This window comes from Triturus cristatus, chromosome 6 (genome assembly GCF_964204655.1).
Source record: "Triturus cristatus chromosome 6, aTriCri1.1, whole genome shotgun sequence".
NCBI classification, from domain to species: Eukaryota; Metazoa; Chordata; class Amphibia; order Caudata; family Salamandridae; genus Triturus; species Triturus cristatus.
Genome location: NC_140589.1, coordinates 605291466 through 605318916, shown reverse-complemented (window position 1 = coordinate 605318916; position 27451 = coordinate 605291466). Strand labels below are relative to the sequence as shown.

The window sequence follows — 27451 nt, the reverse complement described above, 5'->3', positions numbered from 1 at the left end:
ACTCCGTTTAAGAAGTGTCCTCGATGTGGGTCAAAATTACCCCACACCAATCTCCATGAGGTGTGCAACCTCTGCCTCTCCCCAGAACACGAGGCACGAGACTGTCCGGCTTGCAAATCCTTCCGGTCGAAAAAGACCATTCAGGACCGAATGGCACACTCGTCAACTGCAATCCCTGACGACGACTTCGGAGAAGGCGTCGATGTTCCCGAAGACCAGCACACCGAAGAGGGCCTCGTCGGCGCCTCCGAAGCCGATGACTCTGATGTCGTGGACATCACTCCGGCACATGGGGCGTGAGTACTAACATCAATCCCCACCCCCACCCTCGACAGCATCAAAAAAGGCTTCGGTCACGCCTTCGCCCTCGGGCCTAGGCACAACCAAAGACACTGCTTCACATACCTCTTTCGGGCCCAGTTAAGAAGCCCATCAAGCCTTCTGGCAGCTCGGGCTCGAGCCAGCCTGCCTTCTGTGCTGATAAACACTCCTCCACACCGGCACCGAAAAAGAAAATGGCCTCATCTTCCTCCTCCGCGCCGAGCTCCACACCAAAGCACTCGTCGCCGAAGACAAGCACTAGCTCTTCGGTACCGACACCATCCCCGGAACCAAGCATACAATCTAAGGCCCTCGACACCCACACCTCGAAGCCGAAAGTCACCTCAGAACCGAGGAAACAACCAGACTTTTCTAAGCCACACAGTTCAAAACAACAAACCAATGCCGACTCCAAGACTAAAAAACCCACGGCTCCGACACCTTCGGTGCAGACGGATCGGCCCCTCACAGAGGAACTATTTCGGCCCGATCCACTACAAAAAACACTTGTCAAAGACCCTAAAACTGGAAATTTGATGCTCCGCATCAAAAAGATACCGCCTGACAAGGCTGCCCCAGCTCCACCTCCAAAGAGAAGAGACTTTGCTACCTCCCCTTTGAGACTACCCTCACCCCCCTCCTCCACCTCTTCACTCTTCTCAGCCTCCCCCCCCACCTCATCATTCCCCCACACCCTCTGTATGAGGATGATGAAGAGGTCTACGACGACACAGGAGAAGGACCCCATGACCAACCCACAGGGGACCCCACTCCTACAGGCCCCCCCCCGCCCCCGGAAGACGAAATGGGGTTTAAACAACTGCTCCATAGGGCTGCACACTACCACGGAGTTGATCTCCATACAGACCCTGTGGAGGAGGACTCTCTCCTAGTCACCTTTGACACTACACACAGGGCCACTTCCATTATGCCCATGCTTAAAGGGGTCATCAAACACGCGCCAGAGGTCTTTAAAGACCCGGTCAGAGCCAGGGTCATCAACCCTCGCATCGAGAAGAAGTATAAGGTCGCCCCTACATACCCCACCTACATCAGAGGGCCTGCACCACTAGACTCCCTAGTAGTCTCCACTGCAAGGAAACGTGCAAACTCCCAGGCATCAGGCAAGGCACCACCACCTGATAAGGAGTCCAAACTCCTAGACGTCTCTGGCAAGCGAACTGCATCCCAGGCTGCCAACATATGGCGCATTGCAAACACCCAAGCGCTTTTGGCACGATATGACAGGGCACATTATGATGAACTAGAAGCCATAATGCAACACCTCCCTGACAAATACAAGAATAGAGCCAACGAGCTAATCCAGGAGGGTAAAACCATCACCTCCATTCGCTGCGCCCTCGATGTTGCTGACACCGCCTCTAGGGCAATTAACACCAGCGTCCTCCTCCGTAGGCATGCATGGCTAGGAATTTCGGGTTTCAAACCCGAGGTGCAGGCTTCCATCCTTAACCACCCCTTTCACCAGGAACATCTCCTTGGCCCAAACGTTGACGTTGCCCTTGAAAAAATGAAAAAGGACACCGATACGGCCAAGTCTATGGGAGCCTTACAGTCGCACCCTCCAAGGTGCTCCTTTCGCCGCTCTTCCTTTCGAAGCACCTCCAGAGGCTACTCCTCAGACAGCACCTCCACTTCCTATAAAGCCCCTACACAATCCAACTTTACTAGGGGTTAGCAGAGAGGCTGCTAAAGGGGTAACAACAATTAAGGCAGAGGCAAAACACCTCCAGCTCTGCCTCCACCCCCAAGACCATCCCTCTCCAGTCGGGGGCAGAATCCACTATTTCCTTTCTGTCTGGACTACTATCACCTCGGACAAATGGGTAACACAGATAGTTCGGTCAGGCTACTGCCTTGAACTAACATCTACCCCCCCAAACATTCCACACAAACAACTCCCAATGTCACAGGAACATTTGTCACTTCTAAAGCAGTAGGTAATCTCCCTCCTACAAAAGATTGCGATATAACTAGTTCCTGCCCACCAACAAAATTTGGGAGTTTGCTCCCTATATTTTCTCATACCAAAAAGGGACGATACTCTAAGACCCATCCTGGACCCACTCCAAGAGGTACTTCCCCTGCTCTCACAAAACTACTTCCTTGCTACCCTAGACCTCAAGGACTCCTATTTGCACATTCCCGTTCGCAAAGCTCACAAAGTTTCTGATTATTTGTAGTGGACGGTCAACACTATCAATTCAAAGTGCTCCCATTCGGAGTCACCACAGCACCGCAAGTGTTTACCAAGTGCCTAGCGGTAGTGGCCGCACACCTGCAAAGACAACACATCCATGTCGTCCCATACCTAGACGACTGGCTAATAAAAGCCAGCTCATAAAACCAGTGTGTACAACACACTCGCGCCACTATCCAGCTACTTCACGAATTGGGCTTCACAGTAAACCACACAAAGTCCCATCTGCAACCGTCCCACGTAAAACAATACCTCGGTGCCACCATAGACACCTCAAAAGCGCTAGCCTACCCCAGTCTTGCCAGGATAGCAAGCATTCAGGCTCTACGCGCCAAATTTCAACAGGAACACTCTCTTCCAGCTCGAGTGTTCATTCAACTAATAGCAATGATGGCCTCTTGCATCTTCATAGTACCTCACGCAAGACTCCAGATGCGTCCTCTCCAAGAGTGCTTAGCACGCCAATGGAACCAGGCTCAAGGTCAGCTAACAGATCTGGTGTTGGTACACGGTCATACTCATCGCTCTCTGCAGTCGTGGAACACCAAGAACCTTTCCAAAGGGCGACCGTTCCTAGAGCCGATTCCTCAAATATTTATGACAGCGGACGCATCGTTCTCTGGCTGGGGAGCTCACCTACTACATCACACCATGCAGGGCAGGTGGACACCTCAACAAAAACTACTCCATATCAACCATTTGGAGTTACTAGACATCTTTTTAGCCCTAAAAGCATTTCAACAACATATATCAGGCAAGACTGCTTTAGTCCGCACAGACAAAATGACAGCCATGTACTATATACAAAATCAAGGGGGCACACACTCCCCGCAGCTCTCAGCTAGCACAGAGCATATGGAGATGGGCCATACCCCAAAAAATCTTTCTCCTAGCCCAACATGTCCCAGGAGTCCAAAACACTATGGCCGATCTGCTGAGCAGACAAACGCAACAGATCCACGAGTGGGAACTCCATCCACAAGTTCTTCACCCATACTTTCAAATGTGGGGGCACATCCACAGATAGACCTCTTCGCCACCCACAAACGCCAAATGCCCAAGCTTCGCCGCCAGATATCCACACCCATTGTCCAAAGGCAATGCGATATGAATGAACTGGTCAGGCAGACTTGCGTACGCTTTTCCGCCTCTCCCACTCATTCCATTAGTGGTGCGCAAACTACAACAACACTCCCTCACTCTCATCCTAGTTGCTCCAATTTGGGCCAGACAACCGTTGTACACACTGCTGGAACTATCTGTAGTATCTCACCAAAAATTACACCTCTCTCCACGCCTCTTAACCCAGAACCATGGAGAGATCAGGCACCCGGACCCAGCTCGGCTCAACCTTGCGATCTGGCTCCTGAAATCTTAAAATTTGGTTACCTAAATCTTCCCCCTGGCTGTATGAAAGTCATTAAAGAAGCTAGAAGACCTACCACTAGAGCTTGCTACACAGCCAAGTGGAAACGTTTTGTGGTCTACTCTCAACAGTAACTTCAATCCCCTAGATGTGTCCATTCAACACATCATAGGCTATTTACTACACCTACAAAGATGCAATCTAGCCTACACGTCTATTAGACTGCACCTTGCAGCCATAGCAGCTTATCTACAAAACGGGCAACATCTATCACTCTTTAGAGTACCTGCCATAAAAGCCTTCATGGGAGGCCTCAAAAGAATAATTCCCCCCGAGTGCCACCCTTACCTGTGTGGAACCTAAACATCGTTCTCACAAGACTAATGGGGCCTCCCTTTGAACCTCTGCATAAATGTGAACTTCAATTCCTAACTTGGAAAACTGCTTTTCTTGTTGCCATCACTTCCCTCAGAAGGGTCAGTGAGATACAAGCACTCACCATTCAAGAACCCTTTCTGCAAATGCACCATAACAAGGTTGTTCTCCGCACTAATCCAAAATTCCTCCCTAAAGTCATTTCTCCCTTTCGCCTAAACCAATCTGTGGAACTGCCTGTATTTTTCTCGCAACCACAGACCATTGCAGAAAGAGATCTCCACACATTAGATGTCAAACGAGCCTTACTCTACTACATCGAACACAACCTTTCGTAAGACCAAACAACTGTTCGTGTTTTTCTCACCACCCCACAAAGGCAACCCCATCTCCAAATCTGGGATAGCTAGGTGGATTGTTAAATACATACAGATTTGCTACCACAAAGCAAAACTAACGCTATCTGTTCCCCCCTAAAGCCCACTCTACACGTAAGATAGGCGCTTCAATGGCATTTTTAGGGAACATCCCCTTAGATGATATCTGCAAAGCAGCTACATGGTCTACACCGCACACTTTCACTAAACACTGTTGTGTAGATGTGCAAACTAAGAAACAAGTGTGGGCCAGGCTGTACTCAAAACATTGTTTCAAACCACTCCAACAGATACTGGTGGTCGCCGCTAGGAGCGAGTACTGGTATATAATCTATGCACTGTGTGTAATCTGCAGCTCGTATGCCTCGAACGGCAAATGCTACTTACCAGTATGCATCTGTTATTGGCATGTAGAGCTGCAGATCTACACACGCCTCCCTGGCTACTTTTATCTGTTCCAGTTTATCTTATTTAGATCCAGCACACATGGGCATCTTCACTGCTTATTACTACGCTCCATCATTTCCCTGCTGGCGAAAAACAATCTGAGGCTGGAGCCGATGCCCATGCGCAATACAATCCAAAGGAGGAGTCACATACCTCGTGACTTCCAAAGACTTCAAGAGGAAAAACATCTGCAAACATCCGGGTCCAACACCAGATGGTGATCTATGCACAGTGTGTAGATCTGCAGCTCTACATGCCAAGAACAGATGTATACTGGTAAGTAGAGTTTGACTTTTTATATAAACCATTGGCCTAGAGTTAAGTTATTGAGTGTGTGAGACCATTTGCTGACGGAGTGTGTACAACAAATGCTTTACACTGTCCTCTGATACTGCCTTACTGCTCGACCAAGCTACCACTTTAGAGAGTAAGGTTTTATCTAACTTTAACCTCTGCCAAACCTCTGGGGACACACTGTACCTATTTGGGAACAGTATATACAGAGCCACTTTCTCACAAGTCCCCAAAAAGGCGCGCTCGACGCCGAAGGAAAAAGAGCCGAAGGCGACTTCGATGTCTACATCGAAGCGCCGAAACTCTAGACACCAAGTAGGCGGCTGAAATGGAGAGGAAGAAAAGAAGGCTCAAGGCCGAAATGGAGAGTATCCTCCAGAGGAAAAAGGTTTTCGAAGAACGGAAGAGCAGATTCACCATCTCTTCGAAGCCCTCGCCGGTTGTCGAAGTAGAAGCCGAAGAGGAGTTCGCCCCCGCCGATAACTTCAGGAGCAGCAGGGCGAAGAGGGCCTGTATTACGAGGGAGAAGGCGAGGAAGATCAACAAACAAACTTGGAATCGACTTCCTCGGCGGTGCAGGACCTGGATTGGCAGGACCTCGACGCCGAAAGCCCAGAAGAAGCCGTAGTCATATCCATCGAGGCATTCGCCGCCAGACGACATTGGCATCTACAACATGGTCATCAAGAATGCTGCAGCAACATATGGGGTTAAATTAAAGGAAGAAAAAACAAAAGCCTGCTTCCTCTTAGAGACTCTGCTCCCCACTCAAACTAGGAGCCAATTCCTACCCATGCTTCCAAGTGTACTGGACCAGGGCAGGGAAGCTTTCAAGGAGCCAGCAACCTGCAGGTCTGTCACCCCTAGAACAGAGAGGAAATATAAACATTCCTCTAAGGATCCAGCATATATCCAGCGATCGGTACCGACTGACTACATTATAACGGCGGCAGCCAGAACAAGCATTGGCATAGCCAATAGGAATCGCCTTTGGTACCTTATAAATGTTTAGCCATGCAACAGTTGCAAAACTAAATACTTATAAGGTCCCAAAAGCGAGACCTATTGGCTATGCCAAGCGGCCGCAAAAGTGATCGCGATCAAATATCAAAGCGGCCGTGCGGCCGCGAAAATGAAGCATGCGCTGGGTCAGGCGAGACCTAAAAAGGGCCAACATTCACACAAACTCAGGGCCACCTCCAGACAAGGAGAGTAAGAGGATAGACCTCACAGGGAGGAAAATAGAGAGGAATGCAGCAATTCAGTGGCGCATTGCGAACTCCAATGCCCTAATAATCAGACATGCGTACCAACACTGGGAAGAGGTCTGACAGCTGCTCAAACATCTCCCAGAACAATACCAGCAGAGGGCAACACACCTTGTGGAGGAAGGCAAGAACATGGCCAACACCTGCCTAAAATCGGCTCTGGATGCGGCAGACACATCTAGCAGGCTCATGATGATTGGAGTGACAGAGAGGAGGCATGCCTGGCTTAGGATTTCAGGTTTCAAACCAGAGGTTCCGAACAATATTCTGAACACTGCCTTCAATGGGGAACAACTGTTCGGCACACCAGTAGATGAGAAGCTGACACAGCTCAAAAGGATAATGAAACTGCGAGGTCCATGGGAGCACTGCAGTTCAGAGGGATGAGAAGGGGCACCCCCTCAAGGAGACCGAACGGCAGAGGAGTAAACCAGCCGAGAACGTTGCACCAGACTGTTCGAGGCATATGAGCTGCAGATCACACACTGAGGATAAGATCGCCATCTGGTGTTGGGCTCGGATGATTGCAGGTTGTTGTTGTCTTCGGAAGAAGCCTTTGGTCACGAGGTTGGTGACTCCTCCCCTGGACAACAGTGCGCATGGGCATCCACTCCATCGGCAGATTGTTTTTTTCCGCCATTGGGTTCGGATGAACTTTTTTCCGCTCCAGCAGAAAACTTCCAGCAATCAATTTAACTCTTTAATCTTCATTTCATCGACGTCGACATCAACTCGGACCGGTTCCGGAAGCGGCTGATGGACAGGACACCCTTCAAAAAATGCCCCCAGTGTGGAGCGAAGTTCCCCCACAGTGACCACCACGAGGTTTGCAACCTCTGCCTGTCGCCGGAACACAACGAGTCCACCTGTCCAGCTTGTTCCGCTTTCCGTTCGAAGAAGACCCTCCGGGACCGAAGAGCTCGACGCCATATTATGGCCAAACCAGCTCCAGAACCGGAGGACATCTTTGCTCAAGATGTTCCCGAAGACGACACCGAAGATCTCGAGATCGTGTCCGAAGCCGACGATTCCGATGACCTCATCACTCCAGGGCAGCGTGTAAGTACCACCCCCCCTGCCCCTGCCCCATCCAAAAAAGCATTGGTCAAGACTCCGCCAGTTGGGCCCAGTCGCGACCGGAAATCCTCTTCAGAAGCCCCGCCCTCGGGCCCGGCTCCGAAGACATCTAAGCCTGTGGGTGGCTCGGGCTCGACCAAACCTCACCTGATTGTGCCTTTAACACCCTCGGCACCCAAACACCCATTGCCGGCACCGAAACAGGCTCCAAGACCGAAATCTCCTTCGGCACAGAAACGTTCCTCGGCACCGAAGTCTCCACCGGCACCGAAACGTTCTTCAACATCGATGCCTGAAAGTCCATCGGCACCGAAAACTCATTCGGCACCGAAAACTCATTCGGCACCGAAAACTCAGTCGGCACCGAAAACTCAGTCGGCACCGAAAACTCAGTCGGCACCGAAAACTCAGTCGGCACCGAAAACTCAGTCGGCACCGAAAACTCAGTCGGCACCGAAAACTCAGTCGGCACCGAAAACTCAGTCGGCACCGAAAACTCAGTCGGCACCGAAAACTCAGTCGGCACCGAAAACTCAGTCGGCACCGAAAACTCAGTCGGCACCGAAAACTCAGTCGGCACCGAAAACTCAGTCGGCACCGAAAACTCAGTCGGCACCGAAAACTCAGTCGGCACCGAAAACTCAGTCGGCACCGAAAACTCAGTCGGCACCGAAAACTCAGTCGGCACCGAAAACTCAGTCGGCACCGAAAACTCAGTCGGCACCGAAAACTCAGTCGGCACCGAAAACTCAGTCGGCACCGAAAACTCAGTCGGCACCGAAAACTCAGTCGGCACCGAAAACTCAGTCGGCACCGAAAACTCAGTCGGCACCGAAAACTCATTCGGCACCGAAAACTCAGTCGGCACCGAAAACTCAGTCGGCACCGAAAACTCAGTCGGCACCGAAAACTCAGTCGGCACCGAAAACTCAGTCGGCACCGAAAACTCAGTCGGCACCGAAAACTCAGTCGGCACCGAAAACTCAGTCGGCACCGAAAACTCAGTCGGCACCGAAAACTCAGTCGGCACCGAAAACTCAGTCGGCACCGAAAACTCAGTCGGCACCGAAAACTCAGTCGGCACCGAAAACTCAGTCGGCACCGAAAACTCAGTCGGCACCGAAAACTCAGTCGGCACCGAAAACTCAGTCGGCACCGAAAACTCAGTCGGCACCGAAAACTCAGTCGGCACCGAAAACTCAGTCGGCACCGAAAACTCAGTCGGCACCGAAAACTCAGTCGGCACCGAAAACTCAGTCGGCACCGAAAACTCAGTCGGCACCGAAAACTCAGTCGGCACCGAAAACTCAGTCGGCACCGAAAACTCAGTCGGCACCGAAAACTCAGTCGGCACCGAAAACTCAGTCGGCACCGAAAACTCAGTCGGCACCGAAAACTCAGTCGGCACCGAAAACTCAGTCGGCACCGAAAAAATCATCGGCGCCGAAAACTGCGTCCCCGCCGAAACAAGCTCATAAAGACCCGAAGCGGACGTCACAGACACCACCTTCGGAGCCAGATGACCTTTTTCGACCAGATCCTACTCAGAAGCGGATCTACATCAATCCTAAAACGGGACATGTGACTGCCATCCCATATAAAAAGCGGAAGCTGGACACTACACCTCCCCCAGCTCCCATACGGAAAAAGGACTGTGCTACTTCACCACTTCGTCCTTCCTCTCCTGTTTTACCTCCTAACCCGTCCCCCCCTCCTCCTCCTGATTCTCCTTTACCTTTACCTTTACCTTTACCATCTCCCTATCATTCACCTCCTCCACAGGATGATAATGATGACTTAGGGGGAGGGGCGGACCCTGATTTATTTGATGATCCTGTTGACCCAAACGACCCTTTTACGTTCCCAGACCCAGCACCCATGGATGACTGGTCTTATCCTATACCTGACATGCCTGACCCCACTACCTACCCTTCCAAGCCCTCCCCTCCTGATGACCACCTAGGGTACGGCCAACTTATAAATAGGGCAGCAACATTCCACGGCGTTACAATGCACACAGACGCCATTGAAGAGGACTTTCTCCTTGATACCTTTGAGCAGTCACAAAAGACTGTTCACATACTGCCCATGATCAAAGGGGTTATAAAGCATGCTACTGAAGTCTTTAAGGACCCTGTTCGAGCTAGGGTTCTCAACCCACGCATCGAAAAAAAGTACCGACCAGCCCCGCAAGACCCTGCATACATTAAGGCCCAGCTCCCTTTAGACTCCCTAGTCGTATCAAATGCCAGGAAGCGCGCTAACTCACAGACAACTGGAGAAACGCCTCCCCCAGACAAGGAGTCTAAGCTTTTAGAAGCCTCGGGCAAACGGGTCGCCGCGCAGGCGGCTAACCATTGGCGTATTGCGAATACCCAGGCCCTGTTAGCCAGGTATGATAGAGCGCATTATGACCAACTTGAGGACCTTATGCAGCATCTGCCTGAACCTTTTAAGTCCCAGGCCTCTGACCTCATCCAAGAAGGCAAATTAATATCTAATGCCTCCATTAAATGCGCCTTAGATGCAGCAGACACTGCTTCTAGAGCGGTCAATACTGGCGTCTTACTCAGACGACATGCCTGGCTCCGTATTTCCGGTTTTAAACCGGAGGTTCAAACCGCAATTCTAGCTCAACCTTTCAACCAAGAGCAGCTATTTGGCCCTGCAGTGGATACTGCATTAGAAAAAATGAAAAAGGACAATGAAACTGCCAAGTCTATGGGAGCACTGCAGTCTCATCAAAACCGGGGTTCCTTTCGTCGCTCCTTTTATAGAGGAGGCTCCAAAAACACATCAACTGAGACCACGTCCACCTTTAAAAATTCTGGACAAACATCCCCTAACCGAGGTTACTTCCGGGGAGGTTATAGGGGAAACAATAACAAAGGTCGAGGACGGGGCAACAACAACAACACCCGCACCTCACCAGCCACCAAACAGTGACTTGCCACCACTCCCCCCAGACCATTCCACTCCGGTCGGGGGACGACTCCAACAATTCCTGCCTGTCTGGACTTCCATCACCACAGACAGGTGGGTAAGACAAATTATCCAGTCTGGCTACTGCCTCGAACTCATACAATCCCCCCCAAACATACCGCCCAAACAACGTCCAATGTCCTCACATCATCTCTCTCTCCTCAAACAAGAAGTTCAATCCCTGTTACAAAAACATGCGATAGAACCAGTTCCCCTTCAACATCAGGGAAAAGGGGTATATTCTCTATACTTCCTCATTCCCAAAAAGGACAAAACACTAAGGCCCATACTGGATCTCAGACTACTAAACCAGTATATACATTCGGATCATTTTCACATGACCACTCTCCAACAAGTCCTCCCACTTTTACAACAGGGAGACTTCCTCGCCACATTGGACCTCAAGGACGCATACTTTCACATCCCTATGCATCCCGCTCACAGAAAATATCTACGATTTGTGGTAGATGGGCAACACTATCAATTTACAGTTCTCCCATTCGGAGTAACAACAGCACCCAGAGTGTTCACCAAGTGCCTAGCAGTCGTGGCAGCGCATCTCAGAAGACAACAGATCCATGTCTTCCCCTATCTGGACGATTGGCTCATAAAAGCCAATACATACCAAAAATGCGTTCTCCACACTCATCGCACGATTCAAACACTCCACGATTTGGGATTCACTATCAACTACCCCAAATCCCACCTACAACCTTCCCACTTACATCAGTATCTAGGAGCAACCATAGATACATCCAAAGCCATTGCCTATCCCAGCACAGCCAGGATAGCCAGTATACAAAATCTCATCTCTCAATTTCAAACTCATCCATCTCTTCCAGCAAGAGTGTTCATGCAGCTCCTAGGCATGATGGCGTCGTGCATCTCCATAGTCCCACACGCACGACTTCAAATGCGTCCCTTACAAGAATGCTTAGCACAACAGTGGAACCAAGCTCACGGACAACTTACCGATCTGGTGTTGGTGGACAGTCGCTCACTTCGATCACTGAAATGGTGGAACACCATCAACCTGTCCAAAGGGAGACCGTTCTTAGAGCCTCTTCCACAAGTTGTGCTAACTACAGACGCATCTCTCACGGGGTGGGGAGCCCACCTCCTCCACCATACCACTCAGGGCAGATGGACCAGCCAACAAAAACTGCTCCACATCAACCACCTGGAACTCTTAGCAGTGTTCCTAGCACTAAAATCCTTTCAAATTCACCTAAAGAACAAAACTGTCCTCATACGCACAGACAACATGACGACAATGTATTATATACAGAAACAGGGAGGGACACACTCTCTCCAACTGTCCCAACTGGCACAGCAAATCTGGAGATGGGCAATTCCCCAAAACATCTACCTGTTAGCAGAACATCTCCCAGGGATCCACAATCAAGTGGCCGACCTCCTAAGTCGCCACACACAACAGATCCACGAATGGGAACTACACCCCAAAGTTCTACTCCCCTTCTTCCAAAAGTGGGGACAACCAGACATAGACCTGTTCGCCACCGCCGAAAACACAAAATGCCCAACCTTCGCCGCCAGGTTTCCACACCCACAGTCGAAGGGCAATGCCCTATGGATGAACTGGTCAGGCAGATTTGCGTACGCCTTTCCGCCTCTCCCACTAGTTCCATTTGTGGTACGCAAACTGAAACAACAGTCACTAACACTAATACTAGTGGCTCCCACTTGGGCACGTCAACCGTGGTTCACCACACTTCTGGAACTATCTTTAGTTCCACATCAAAAGCTACGCCTCTCCCCGGATCTATTAACCCAGAACCATGGAGAAATCAGACACCCAGATCCTCAAACACTGAACCTAGCGATCTGGCTCCTGAGGTCCTAGAGTTCGGTTACCTCAATCTCCCTCCAGACTGTATGAATATCATAAAGGAAGCCAGACGACCTACTACTAGAGCGTGTTATGCCGCTAAATGGAAACGATTTGCCATCTACTGCGCTAATAATGACATACATCCATTGGATGCTTCCATCCAAAACATCATTTGCTATCTACTACACTTGCAAAGATGCAATCTAGCGTATTCCTCTATACGATTACACCTAGCAGCCTTGGCAGCCTACTTGCAAAATAGGCAACACCTGTCCCTTTTTAAGGTACCAGCCATCAAAGCGTTTATGGAAGGTCTCAAAAGGATTCTTCCCCCAAGATTGCCACCTGCCCCAGTGTGGAATCTCAATGTGGTTCTAACAAGACTCATGGGCCCCCCATTTGAACCTATGCACAAATGTGAATTGCAATTCCTAACATGGAAGGTAGCCTTCCTTATCGCAATCACTTCCCTGCGCAGAGTAAGTGAAATACAAGCCCTTACACTTGAAGAACCTTTCTTACAACTACACCGTAACAAAGTGGTTCTTAGGACAAACCCTAAATTTCTTCCAAAAGTGATTTCCCCTTTCCACCTTAACCAATCAGTAGAACTACCGGTCTTTTTCCCAAATCCAGACTCGGTAGCTGAAAGGGCCCTACATACCTTAGATGTCAAAAGAGCCTTGCTTTATTACATCGACAGGACAAAACCTTTCCGAAAGACAAAACAACTCTTTGTTGCTTTCGCGCCACCACACAAAGGCAACCCGATCTCCAAATCAGGAATAGCCCGGTGGATAGTTAAATGCATCCAAATATGCTACCTCAAGGCTAAACGTACACTTACAGTTCCCCCTAGGGCGCACTCCACGCGTAAAATAGGGGCTTCTATGGCCTTCTTAGGCAATATTCCCTTAGAAGACATTTGCAAGGCAGCCACATGGTCTACCACGCATACCTTCACTAAACACTATTGTGTTGACGTGCAGGCCAAACAACAGGCCTCCGAGGGCCAGGCTGTCCTAAAAACTTTATTTCAAGCTGCTGCAACGGATACAGGCGACCACCGCTAAGGGGAGCACTGCTGTATAATCTATCCTCAGTGTGTGATCTGCAGCTCATATGCCTCGAACGGAATATGCTACTTACCAGTATGCATCTGTTCTTGGCATGTAGAGCTGCAGAGTCACACACGCCCGCCCGCCTCCCCGGGACCTGTATCTGTTCCAGCATCCGTCTTACTTAGACATTACACATGGACATCCTTTCTTTCTTTTCTATATACTCCATCTTTTCCCATCATGGCGAAAAACAATCTGCCGATGGAGTGGATGCCCATGCGCACTGTTGTCCAGGGGAGGAGTCACCAACCTCGTGACCAAAGGCTTCTTCCGAAGACAACAACAACCTGCAATCATCCGAGCCCAACACCAGATGGCGATCTTATCCTCAGTGTGTGACTCTGCAGCTCTACATGCCAAGAACAGATGCATACTGGTAAGTAGCATATTCCTTCCAGCAACTTATCAGGGTAACAACCAGGCGCAGCAAGGTCAGCAAAAATTGGCAGTACCAACCTAGGGGCCAGTCCTTTCAGGGGCGACCGAACGGACATGGACAAACGAGAAGAGGTGGGCAGCAGCCCACCTCAAAGTGACTCCGCTGTGTCAAACTTGCCCACCCACACAACATCTCTATGGGGGCGGCACAACAAAAGACTCAAAAAACAATTAGACACACACAAAGGAGAAAACAGCAAACGCGTAACACCGGTAGGAGGCAGACTAAGACACTTCTTCCAGAAGTGGAAGAAATAACAGACAAATGGATACTGAACATCATACAGTTCGGATACTGTATAGAACTGGAAAAAAAGCCACCAAACAGGAGGCCAACCAACAAAACGCGCACAGCAAAAGAGCTTGCGATCCTCCTGCAGGAAGCACAAGAACTCCACAAGGAGGCAATAGAAACAGTGCCGTTCAAGGAAAGAAACGAGGGAGTGTACTCCAACTACTTCCTCGTACCAAAAGTGGACGAAACTTTAAGACCCATCCTCGACCTACGGTTCTTAAACCAATACATAAAAACTCAAAAATTCAAAATGACGTCCCTACAAGAAGTTATACCACAAATAAGGGACGGGGATTTTATGTCCACTATAGACCTCAAGGATGCCTACCTACACATTCCCATGAACCGAAAACAAACATCTACTGAGATTTGCCATCAACAAAGCGCACTACCAGTTCACGGCCCTAGCCTTTGGACTAAAATCCGCACCAACGGTCTTCACCAAATGCCTTTCTGCGGTAGCGGCACACTTCCGAAGACTGGGAATTCAAGTATATCCCTACCTAGACGACTGGTTGCTAAAGGTGAATTCCTACAACCAATGCGAACTACATGCTCAGCGAGTCACGCACACCCAGACAGAACTAGGATTTTCGATACACTAGGGGAAGTCCTCGATGGAACCAGAACAGGTGTAGATCTTCCTAAACGCACAGATCAACACCATTCAGGGCAGGGTGTTCCCCAGCGAGAAGAGAACCTTCGCACTGCTGAAGGAGACCCGTCAATACCGGAAGGATCAACCTCTGACTGTGAGGACAGTGAGCAAACTCATGGGGATGATGGCGTCCTGCATTCACCTAGTCCCCAATATCCGATTCCACATGAGACAATTCCAGGAATGGCTACTGCAGCAATGATCACAGGCAACAGGGAGTTGGGAGGATCTAGTGGTTGTAACGCACGCAGTGTAAGAAAAAATGACATGGTGGAACAAAGAGGACATAACAAAGGGGAAACCATTTGCACCACTAACTCCCAACAGTGACCATCACAACAGACTAATCCCAAATGGGATGGGGAGCACACATGAACCAGCTCAAAGTGAGAGGTTTGTGGACACAAACAGATGCGATAAGACACATCAACTACCTGGAACTAAAGACTATGTTCCTTGCCCTAAAAGCCTTCCTGAGACAACTGTACTGGCAGAGAGTGTTGATACAAACCGACAACACCACAACAATGTTCTAAATCAACAAGCAGGGAGGTACACAATCTGTGGCGCTATCAAGTCTAGCGCAGGAGATTTGGATGTGGGCCATCCCACTACTAATAGACCTCCTGGCGATACATCTACCAGGGAAGGACAATGTGGAAGCAGACAAACATCAGCATCCCACGAGTGGGAGCTCAATACACAGGAAACGCAAAAGCTATTCAAGACGTGGGGGACCCCACAAATAGACCTGTTTGCAACACACCAAAATGCCAAAACTTCGCATCCAGACAGCCAGGGCAGCAATCCCAAGGAAACTCCCTATGGATAAGCTGGTCGAAGACATTTGCCTGCGCTTTTCCCCCTATACCGCTGATACACAGGGTGCTCAGCAAATGCAGAACAAGCAACATGACACTGATACTGGTAGCACCACAGTGGGCCAGGCAGTCCTGGTTCTCACAGATAGTGGAGATGGCGCAGGGGCCACCACTCAAGTTCCCAAAAAAGAGACCTGCTCTCAATGCAAAACTTAAAAAGTGCTCCAACCAGAACCAGAGAGCCTCAGCCTAGCAGCTTGGCTCCTGAAGACTTAGAGTTTGCACACCTAAAACTCCCAAGAGAGCACGCTGGCGGTGATGTGGGAGGCAAGAAGACCTACCACACTGAAGTGTTATGTAGCAAAATGGGAAAGGTTCACCCAATGGTGCTTCAAGGAAAAGCTACAGAAGGGAATCAACAGTGCTAAGATATATAACACACCTGCTAAAGAGCAACCTAAGCTACACCTCGCTAAGGGTACACCTAGCAGCAATAGTAGCCTTTTCAAGAGGAGAAACGGGGAAAAGTTTCTTTACATCCCAGGTGGTAAAAAGATTCCTGGAAGGGGCCAAACGACCACCCCCCCCCAATCCCCTTCCCCCCGCCCCTCCCCCCTCCCTCCAGGAAGGCCTCTCTACACATGCTCACCATAAAGACAGCTGTTGCAGTAGCAATCACCTTGCTACGCAGGGTAAGCGAACTGCAAGCGCTAACACTACAAGAACCCTACATTCAAATTCACATTGACAGGGTGGTAATGAGAACAGACCCACACTTTATGGCAAATGTGTTGTCAAGGTTCCACTTAAGCCAGACAATACAGATACCAAGTTTCTTCCAGAAACCATCCACAGGCGCAGAAAGGCCACTGCACACTCTGGATGCTAGAAGGGCAGTGATGCATTACATTGAGAGAACTAAAGATTGTAGGAAAACAAAGCAATTCTTTGGGTCTATCGCAAGCATTTTCTTGGGAAGACCGGTAACAAAAGGCACCATCGCACGATGGATCGCAGAGACGATACAATTCTGCCACAGGCAGGCCAAGAACTACAAGGAGCGGCACAAGCCCACTCTACCAGGAAAAAGGGAGCAACAATAGCCTTCCTGGCAAACACACCCATCCAAGACAGTTGCCTGGCGGCAACATGGGCCTCAGTGCACACGTTCACTTAGCACTACTGCGTAGATAAACAGATAAACAAGGAAGCACAAGTAGGACAAAAAGTGCCTCAACATATATTCAACAACAAACGCTCATCTTCCACCCAGCCGCCACAAACTTAGCAAACCACTACAAAGTCTATGCACAGCATAGTGAATCCAGAAAAATTCCAGCTGCAAAATGAATAGTTTCTTATCTGTCTGTGTAGCTTTGCAGCTTGAAGACATTCTGGATTCACTAGCGAACCCACCCAACTCTGCCAGAAAGATGACAGGAGGAAGGGGATCAAAAAAAAAATGGAAAAAGACTTTGATGAAGAAGATGATGAACAAAAATAGCCCAAGAGAAAAAAAATACGAAGATGGCGCCCAAAGGTGGGAGCTTCCGGAGGAAGCACGCAGACTTCACAGGAGGACACCAAATGGTGGGACGTCGACGGCCACCTGGGCCACGAAAAAAAAGAGCAAAAACACTACGATTCCGGACCCAACCACTAGACCGCGGAATAATGCACAGCATCGTGAATCCAGAAAGTCTTCAAGCTGCAAAACTACACCGACAGGTAAACTATTCATTACCTTTCAAACTATAACTCCAGTCACATGGTCAGACCACCACTTGCTTGCTTTGCAACATAAAACACTAAGCGACTCACCTAAAACTACCTTACATGCATCCACCTAATGACCGTGGAACAAACTCTCATTGGAACACTTAGAAACACAACTAACATCCAGTACAAATCTGGAATCCATAAATTTTGTTAAACTGAGTGGCTACAGGAAGCTTTTGACATCCTGATAGCACTCAAAACCACAGAACAAAAGAAATAAGCGCCTTGAAGAAACATAGTGATAAGACCTAAAACAACAAATTAGAAAGTTGCAACGTACCTAGCTCAAAACAAACGCCAAACAAGACAAACTTCACCTACAGAAACTTAACAGATTATACAAGTGAGCCATCAAAAAAAACTAAGAAAAGGTACTATTCAGACAGAATTCAAAATGCTAAATGTGCAAATGAAGAATTCCATGCAATACTCAATGAATTTCACAAACCAAATCGCGTAGAAGGAACTCGTTCTGTTACTCAAGATTTCACAGACAAACTGGTAAATCATTACACGGACAAAACAGACATGTTGGACTCGTACTTAAAACAGAGACCAAGCACCTGCACTAACCCTTTGACGAAACAACAACCCAAGAATACTCTAACCCAGCCTCTCCGTTCCCTACAACACATCTCACACAATGAATTTATGGACCTGGTCAAAGCAAGCAGGCCCATCGGCAGCCCTTCTGACCCATGTTCACCACAAACGTTCAAGACAATTCTTTTAACAACCTCTGCTGCCACTCCAGTAAGAAGAATCATCAACGATTCCTGAACTACCGGAATATTTCCAGAAGAACTCAGTCATCCATACGCCCTTTACTGAAGAAAACAAACTTGGACCCGTTGAACCCTGACAACAACAGACCCATTACAAATTGACCTTTCCTTGGCAAACAATAGAAAGAGCAGCGTTCGCCCAGATGTCACAATTCATTCAAGAGAATGACATACTTTCAGACATTCAAAAAGGTTTCTGTCCGGGAAGAGGCACAGAATCTGCCCTCCTTGCCATCTGGGATGACCCGAAGAACACAGTAGACCGCAACGGGGTTGCCGCGCTTCTCCTCTTGGACCTCTCTGCTGCCTTTGACACGGTTGGCGATGACACTCTGAAACAAAGACTCTATGAAGCCGGCATAGACGGGACTGTTCTAGACTGGATCGCGTTGTACCTTTCAAACAGAACTAATGTCATCCATACCCCACCTTTCTCATCCAAACCATACTCCACAAAAGCATGGGTCCCTCAAGGATCTATCATCTCACCCATGCTTTTCAATATCTACATGAAGTCATTACCGGTACTGATCAATTTCACCTCTTGTGCAGATGAAACACACATATTCCTTCAACTGGAATGCCCCAAAGACATTGGAAACTACTCGGAGGCGTGGATGACTTGGAGCCACCTCCAAATTGAATGCTTTCAAAACCGAAATACTCGTGTGTGGCGATTGGAAACATTATGACCCGCTTGCCGCCTAGCCTGATGAACTGGGATCACCACCTAAAGTATCGAAGGAAGTAAGAAACCTCGGAATGACCATGGACTCTGAGCTATCAAATAATGCCCAAGTGGACAAACTAGCAAGATCAAGCTTTGTACACAAGGTACAAACGACCATCTGCCTTGTTCTGTCCAAACTCGATTATGCCAATAGCCTCTACCACGGATCACCTTTAACGACCGTGAAAAGACCAACTGATTCAGAACTTGGCTGCCAGACTACTCTTGCATATCAGACCGCCAGATCACATCTCACTTTCCTTAAAGGCCCTTCATTGATAACCGGTTGCCAGAAGATTCACGTTCAAGCTGCTTTGTATCACCCACAAAGCAATACATTGAATGGGACCGCTCTTCATCAGGAATAAAATCACCAAACGCATTCAACAAAGGAACCTCTGCTCTAAAATGGCACCTCTAGTAAATACAAAACGGTCTGCTATACCTACAATCTTTTAATTGTTGCATCTAAGTCAACTTTTGAAAACAAAAAACCACTCTATCTAGACCATGCATAAATCATGATATAAAGCAATTAAGGATATTTATCTTTTTTTATTATTTTATTTTTCAACTTAATTGGAAAAAACTGGGACCGCTCTTCATCAGGAATAAAATCACCAAACGCATTCAACAAAGGAACCTCTGCTCTAAAATGGCACCTCGCCTTAAAATCCGAAGATACAAGAAAAAAACCATGGGTGGTACATCCTCTGTTCAAGCAGCCAAACTATGGAACTCTTTAACCCCCCCCCCAACATAAGATCCACGGACAGCCTCCTTATGTTGAGAAAACTACTCCAGAATTGGCTCTTCCCCACATAAGCACCATTCACAAACAGAAATTTACAGCATATCCCTCTGTATATAATAATTTTATTTTTACTATGGATGTGTACCTATCCTTTTGGATTGCTTTGTATAAACATGTAGAGTAATTATGTTAAAAAAATAATAAAGTACTATAACACTTGAAAACCAGAGTTTATCTGGTGCATCTTTGGTCTACATGTACTTCTTCCTTTGTGCATCTATGTACCTTCCATGTACTTGGATCTGTGTTTACTTTCCTCCTGAAAAGCCTCTCCAATGCACTACCCTATTTCTCATCCCGTGCCTCTATCAATATCTTTAATCTACATATACCTACCTCCTTTATGAATCTATATACTTTCAATGTACCTATGGATCTATATATTTATCACTTTCTTCTAATTCAGCGTATCCAATGCACTACCCTATTCCTCACCCTATACTTCTCTCAATATATTTTCTAACCCAACTTTCTGACTCACCTCAAACTTCTTTCTACTACTCTTTCCAATGCACTACCCTATTTCTCACCCTATACATCTATCAATATATCCCCTACACCCACTCTCTCATTTATCCCATACCTCTACTATAACCCTTTCTAGACTCTCCCTTACTCTACCCCTCCTTGCATCATCTGACACCTCTTTTACTATACCAATCCCCAAAACAAACCTTTTTAAACTCTTCCCCTCCACAACTCATCTTTACTCATCCAAAAGCCTTGTCCTACTGCTATGACCTAGAAAAAAAATCAAAATCCTTCACTCTCCTATCCCTCCACTATCCTTTTCAGTCAAAATAACAGACTAACATGTTAACTTCTCAAATTTCATATTCCACTATACTAATTCCCCACTAATCCTTTATGGGTCCCAGAGTAGCGTGCTACTCGCCAGAAAAGCGCTTCAACACATTCATGTAAATAAACACCTCATCAGAGGTAAGCAAGCATTATATAAATGCAAACCTTTTTCCCTCTTCTATCCCTCCGCTACCTTTCTCTTTCCAACTGAATAACACATCCACCACTCAAACTACTTTCATATTTCACTATACTAATTTTCAACACTAATCCTTTATGGGCTCTGGAATAGCGTGCTACACGCCAATAAAACGCTTCAACACCCCCATCAGAGTTACAAGTGCTATATAAATGCAAACCTTTTCCCTTTCCTACCCCTCCCCAACCCTTCTCAATCCAAATAACTGACCAACACATCCACCACTCAAATTACTTTCATATTTCACTATACTAATTTAACACTAATCCTTATGGGTTCCAGAGTAACGTGCTACTCACCAAAAAAAGCGCTTCAAACCCCTTCAGGGGTAGCAAGTGCTATATAAAAACGAACCTCTTTCCCTCTTCTATCCTGCCGCTATCCTTCTCTATCCAAATAACCGAATAACATATCCACCACTCAAATTACTTCATATTTCACTATACTAATTTTGAACACTAGTCCTTTATGGGTTACGGAGTAGCGTGCTACTCGACAGAAAAGCGCTTTAACGCCCCTTCAGGGTTAACAAGCGCTATATGTATGCAAACTTTTCTCCCGCCTCTATCCTTCCTCTATCCTTCTCACTCCAAATAACTAATATCCACCACTTTAATTACTTTTATATTTCACTATACTAATTCAACACGAATCCTTTATGGGTCCTGGAGTAGCGTGTTACTCGATGAAAAAATCGCTATATAAATGCAATTACAATACAATAATAAAGCAGTATGCATCACTGTCATAGACCATAATGGCAATGAAAAGCCAGTTCAGTAGCCTATCCATGTCCCTAGGTAATGGACTAAAGTTGACCAGTAGCCAGCACCCTCTAGAACACTCCCAACAGAGGCTGAGTCACTCAGATTTTCCACCTCACATCTGGTGTAGGGAGTCTCTCTGAGCTCTGCTCAGCCATTTATTATCTGGTAGTAAAACTTAGTGTTAGTCATGTTAGCTGTAGATCACATGCCGTACATAGCCCGCCATTTAGTGTTGGGTCTGGATGTTTGCACTTTGTTTTTGTTCGAAGATGTCTTTTCCATTCACAAGGTAGGTGACTCCTCCTTTCGGTGATAGTGTGCAAGAACATCGACTCCATTGTTTGTTTCTTTCCGCCATCTGGTTTGTATGTGAATTGCTGCGCTCCGGTAGGGCACTGTTTATCGGGTTCCCTTCGCGTAATCCACTACCCTTGACTGGATTGTTTCTCGATCGCGTTTCCTATTCTCCGCGTATCGTTTCGAACAAGAATCTCCCGATTGGAAAACTTGTGGAGGGCTGTTGGGCCTACCCGTGCCGGGCTTGCTAGCAGTCGATGGAATGGACTCAAGCTCTGTCCCAGGTGTCGCGCCAAGTGTCCGTGCACCGACCTGCACAAATTGTGCAATCGGTTTGTCCCCGGATCACGATGAGACTGTGATGCGTGCCAATTGTATGCGCCCCTGTCTTGGCTGCGTTCGATTCTGATCTCTGACTCCAAATGTTGTGTTCCACTCCAGGTGTTTCACTGGTTGTGGGTTTTCAGTCAACACTAAAGGCGATATTGCTTTCTTTTTCTGTCAGACTTATGTCTGTGTATTTTTCACTCTTGCTTTGTGAGTGTAGTGGTCAGAGTCACCGCCTGCCTCACGGGGTGAGAGGGTTCCTTCCCCGTTGAAGGAATGCTGTCGCTTTTTAGGTGTCTTGACATTGTGTCCTGCTTCACACTGGTGCTTTTGGCACCTCTCGGAGTCTTTTTACCTGGGGCATGCTCTTGGAGTTTTTCCCCTTGCTTTACATTTTTTCCCAATTTGTTTATATATACACGTCTCTATATGTATGCATATGTGTGTTATATATATTTTATACCCGTCATGAGCCTATCCACATTAAGAGAGCACACATACTAGGTTTTCACCTTGCCTTATTATTGGGGGTCTTTACCCCAAATCTTTTGAGCCCTCTGTGTCTCCCCGGTTTTCCTTCGCCGTTGGTACTTCTGGGTACGGTTGGCGGCTTGACTACCTAATGCTGCGCCCGTCTTTTATGCCGCTGCACGTGTGCGGCTGATGTTTCTGTTCTTGGGCTGTTGCATAGGTGTGGTGTAGTTCTCGTGGTACACACTGTCTCCTTGTGTGTATCCTGTCATCCACATACATGTATCTCCTGGTAGTCATGGTTCTGTATATCTGCATGCTGACGTTGTTCCCTCACCTTCCTTTCTTAGCATCCACTGTGATGTATGCTTAGTTTGTATGCTCTGACGCGGTCATTCAGTCTTGTCACTTCTCTGGGACTGAGTCTATTGCGGATCCATGGGATCTGGTGCTCAGTTGAACTTCTTTTTGCAGAAGTTTCTACACTTTCTTCCATTATGAACTGACCTTGTTGGTTCTGTGTCTTCCTTTCGTTCCTGCCTGGATGAGGGAGGTCTCATCTGTCCTCTGAAGGGTTGTGGTGCCTTCGCCTCCCCTTTTCATAGCTCCCATGCGGAGCTTCATAGGTCTGGTATCAGCCGTGCTGGCATTTGCTGTCCCTACCGTGTTTTAGTCGATGTTATTGACAGCTTCGTTCTCTTTGGAAATTGGTGGGTTTTCAGTGGCATACCTCCTCCAATGGGGTATGGCTTTGGTATCTACTGTGGATAACGTCAGGATGCAGCCGAGCGACGTGCAGAGGTACTGCTGGGGAAGATGATTTTCCAGATCCAGTCTGATGCCTGGTGATATTCTAAGTTAAGGAATCTGGGGCTAGACTGTGTCTCTACCAGATATGGCAAAGTCAGGTAGCAGTTTGAAGCTATGCAAGTCTGTAGTGGCAAACTGGGAGACTCCTTTTACCTTTGTCACACCCAGGGTGGCACAACCAGTGCTGCAATCCCTCTCTAACTTACAAGCACTGCGTGCAATATACTAGGGACTTGCAGGTAAATTATCCTATGTTAAATGGGTATAGCCAATAAAACGGACGTTTGGGGGTCAGGGCACCGGCATTGAAGAACAAGTTACTTACCTTCAGTAACGATGTTTTAAGCCATGGCAAAGTCAAATGTCCCCTGAAACATGTGCAAGTCACCCCTGTGACTGGCCTATCGAGACATAAGGCTGGGTGCAGCAGATTTAATAGGCAGAACATGTATTTTTTCATGTTATGACTATAAAAACGCAAAACTGTATTTACTGTAGAAAGACTTGGTCTCAGTTGGTGAGTGTAGGATTACACGCTGACCCCTCAACTGTGTCAAATTCTGAATGGTGTGGCCAAATTTGATACTTCAAGGTATCAAACAAATTGTTGCAGTAAGTCCGACTTGGTTCTCAAGGCAAAATAAATGCCACAAGTTAGTGTGCAACTTTTACCAAGTTGTCACTTTGTTGCCTCAATCAACTTCTATTAACGGTTGCACAAGGAGCTTGAACCAGAGACAGTTTTCTGCCCTCCTAGGGAGATGTGCTAACGACTCCTAGGAAAGGAGACAGTAGGGGCACACAATAGAGGTTAATCCGGTGGTTTTTCTTCCTGCTGCAGGTGTTGGCCCAAAAAGAGAGCTTTAAAGCTGAACCCCCTTGGAAGAGTAAACGAGAACACCTGGGAGAGGGGGAAGCCCCATTGTTCAGGCATACTAGCTGCCACCCAGGAAGGTGAGGGGGAAACCTGTTATTGAAGGGCGTGTAGCCTGCAGAGCTCTGGGCTGCGAGAGAGGGGTTCTGCCATGTTGGGAGTGGGAAGCAAGATTCATCTTGGGATGGCCGGATGCCACACTTCCTAGGAAGTGGTATTCAGGAGCGAGGGAACATTGTAGCCCCTGACACCCAGAACTCTTGCTGTTGTGCAGGACCAGGCACTCGTAAGTTGCACCCCAGTCTTGTGGATCCAAGAGTAGTCCAGTGCTACGTTGTCGTCACAAAGGCAAGCTACAGCACGGAGAAGGATCAGACGGTGACCGCAACACCGGACGATTGGTACTTTGGCGACTGGACTTGGGCCTGACGTGAGAAGACCTCATGGGAGGTTGAATCCTGTCCTGGAACCTCATCACCTTTGTGGACCGAGGAGCCCCTGCATACAAAGACCCTCACTGACCGCATCGTAAGACTCTCATTGACCGCATGGTAGCCACAGCATCCTTGAGCATCTTCAAGCATCCTGTATCCTCGGCATCGGGACCACTTCCATATGCATCCATTGGAGAGCGGATAAAAGGACTAAAACTACTGGGAGACTGCTTCGGTGGAGGTAACTGTATCTGAGGGCCTTGATGTTCCCCCTAACGGACTCCCTGCCGGAGTTGGTCGCCCCAAGTAACTCTAACTGCATTATAACTTGCGATTAAATGAAATGCTTTGATTTTTGCAGCGTGAATCCTTTTCTGGATTCACATGCTGTGCATCATTCCGCCATCCAGTGGTTTGGTCCGGAATTGTCTTTTTTTTTTTTTTTTTTTTTTTTGTGGTCACTGTCAACCACCATTTGGTGCCAGGTAACGTCAGGCGGTATCCTGGGGATCGACGTGCATGGTAGCCATCTTCAGATTCTTTTTTCCGCCGTTGGGTCTGGAAGCAAGACCAGAAGCTCCAAAGAAAATTTTGATTTTCTTCAAAAAAGATCGGCGACAAATATCGACGTTGTTACCGGAGACGGGAGCAGAGCTTGGGTTAACGCCACAGAGGACCACTTCAGTCCACAAATGACAAGTTAGGGGTCATGGAGAATACCCCTTTCAAGTTCTGCCCCAAGTGCCTCCACAAGTACGCACAACGCGACCCACACTACGTCTGCAACCTCTGCCTGCCCGAAGATCATCAGAACCGAGATTGTGAGGCTTGCTCAGCGTTCCTGTCGAAGACACTGAGCACGCCGAAAGCAAAGACAGGCCCACTACCTCCCACAATTTCGCAGACAACAAAGAAAACTTCTCTCAGAGACCTGGGTTTCTCTAGCGACGAGGAAGAACATGGAGCACCAGCGGAGTTGACGCACGAGGGATCGAACGTTGAGATCCAAGAAGGGGACTCCGAAAAAATCAACGCCAAGAAGGCGGCGAGTGATCCGTAGACGGAGCAGGTAAGGCCCCATAAAAATCAGTCTGAACCGAAGGGTCACGAAAATAGGGCACCCGAGGCAGCCCAGACGCCGACCAAAAAGGCAATCGAGGGTCAGCCGCGAATAAAAGAATCCCACGGAACCCAACCAAAGGTTACAGAGGAGAGAAAAGGCCGAAAACAAGGACCAAGCACGAACCCGCGAAAAAAGGCACATTACTGTCTGACTAATGTCGCCGGCAAAAAAGGAAAATCTCCGGCCTCCGACGCTGAGAGGGCCCTCTAAGTCAAAAGGAAAAGGTTCAAGGAGATAATTGCGACGCTCCTACAGAAGAAAAAGGAGTTTGACTCCTCGCTGAAAGACTTTCGCATCCCAAAGGCGCACTGGTTGCCGAACAGAAGAACGTCGATGCCAAAGACAGAAGACGCCGAGGGAGAAGAAGATATCTTCGACTCCCCTCTAACCCCTGAACTTCGAGACGACGAACCCGAGGAATATGGAGACGTACCTGAAGAAGAGGAAAACTGCAAAACTTTCGAAGATAGTTTGAACAATCTCGACACCGAAAGCCCAGAAGTAGAGATCTGCAGTTACCCTTTGAAAGCTTCGCCTCCAGATGACATAGCTTTCTACACTAACTGCGTTAAAAGGGCAGCAAATCAATTTGGAGTAACCCAAGAGTAAGAGAAAGGAGACACATGTTTCTTACTAAAAACACTGACACCAGCTACAAAAGGAACTCAATACCTTCCTATGCTGCCCAGTATTCTAGACCAAGGCAAAGAAGCCTTCAAGGAACCAGCTTCAAACAAGGGGATAACACCCAGAGTGGAAAAGTATAAAGCCTCCTCAAAAGACCCTAAATATATTCAGTGAAATACAGTACCTGACTAAATTGTTGTCACCACAGCCAGAAGGGGGTGCTAATGCAGTCTCCAAATCCGGACCTACACCAGAAAAGGAGAGTAAGAGGATGAATATGGTGTGGAGAACAATGGAAAAGGAGGCAGCAACACAATGGCGTGTTGTAAATTCAAATGCCCTGCTAAATAGATATGGCCATCAACAGTGGAATGAGATAGAGGAAATTCTTAAACTCCCTGAGGAGGACAAGAAAAGGGCAAGATCTATTGTCCAGGAGGGAAAGAACGTGGCAAACACCTGCCTTAAGTCCGCTTTGGATGCAGCATATATATCTAGTAGGCAGATGTGCACAGGAACCATGCTGAGAAGACATGCCTGGCTCAGAATATCTGGGTTCAAACAGGAAGTTCAAACCTCCATCATTAGTAGACCATTCAATGGAGAAGCACTGTTTGAAAAGGAGGTAGATGAATCATCAACAGATAAAAAAGGACAATGAGACCGCAAGGCCAATGTGGGCCCTGCAGCAGAGCGG

The 27451-nt window shown here is 47.9% G+C and overlaps 1 protein-coding gene across 26 annotated transcripts in view; it reads left to right on the top strand.

Annotated features, from left to right (window-relative positions):
* Positions 1-27451, top strand: part of SYNCRIP (synaptotagmin binding cytoplasmic RNA interacting protein) — a 509168-nt gene that overhangs the window by 380723 nt on the left and 100994 nt on the right. The window lies entirely within an intron of this gene.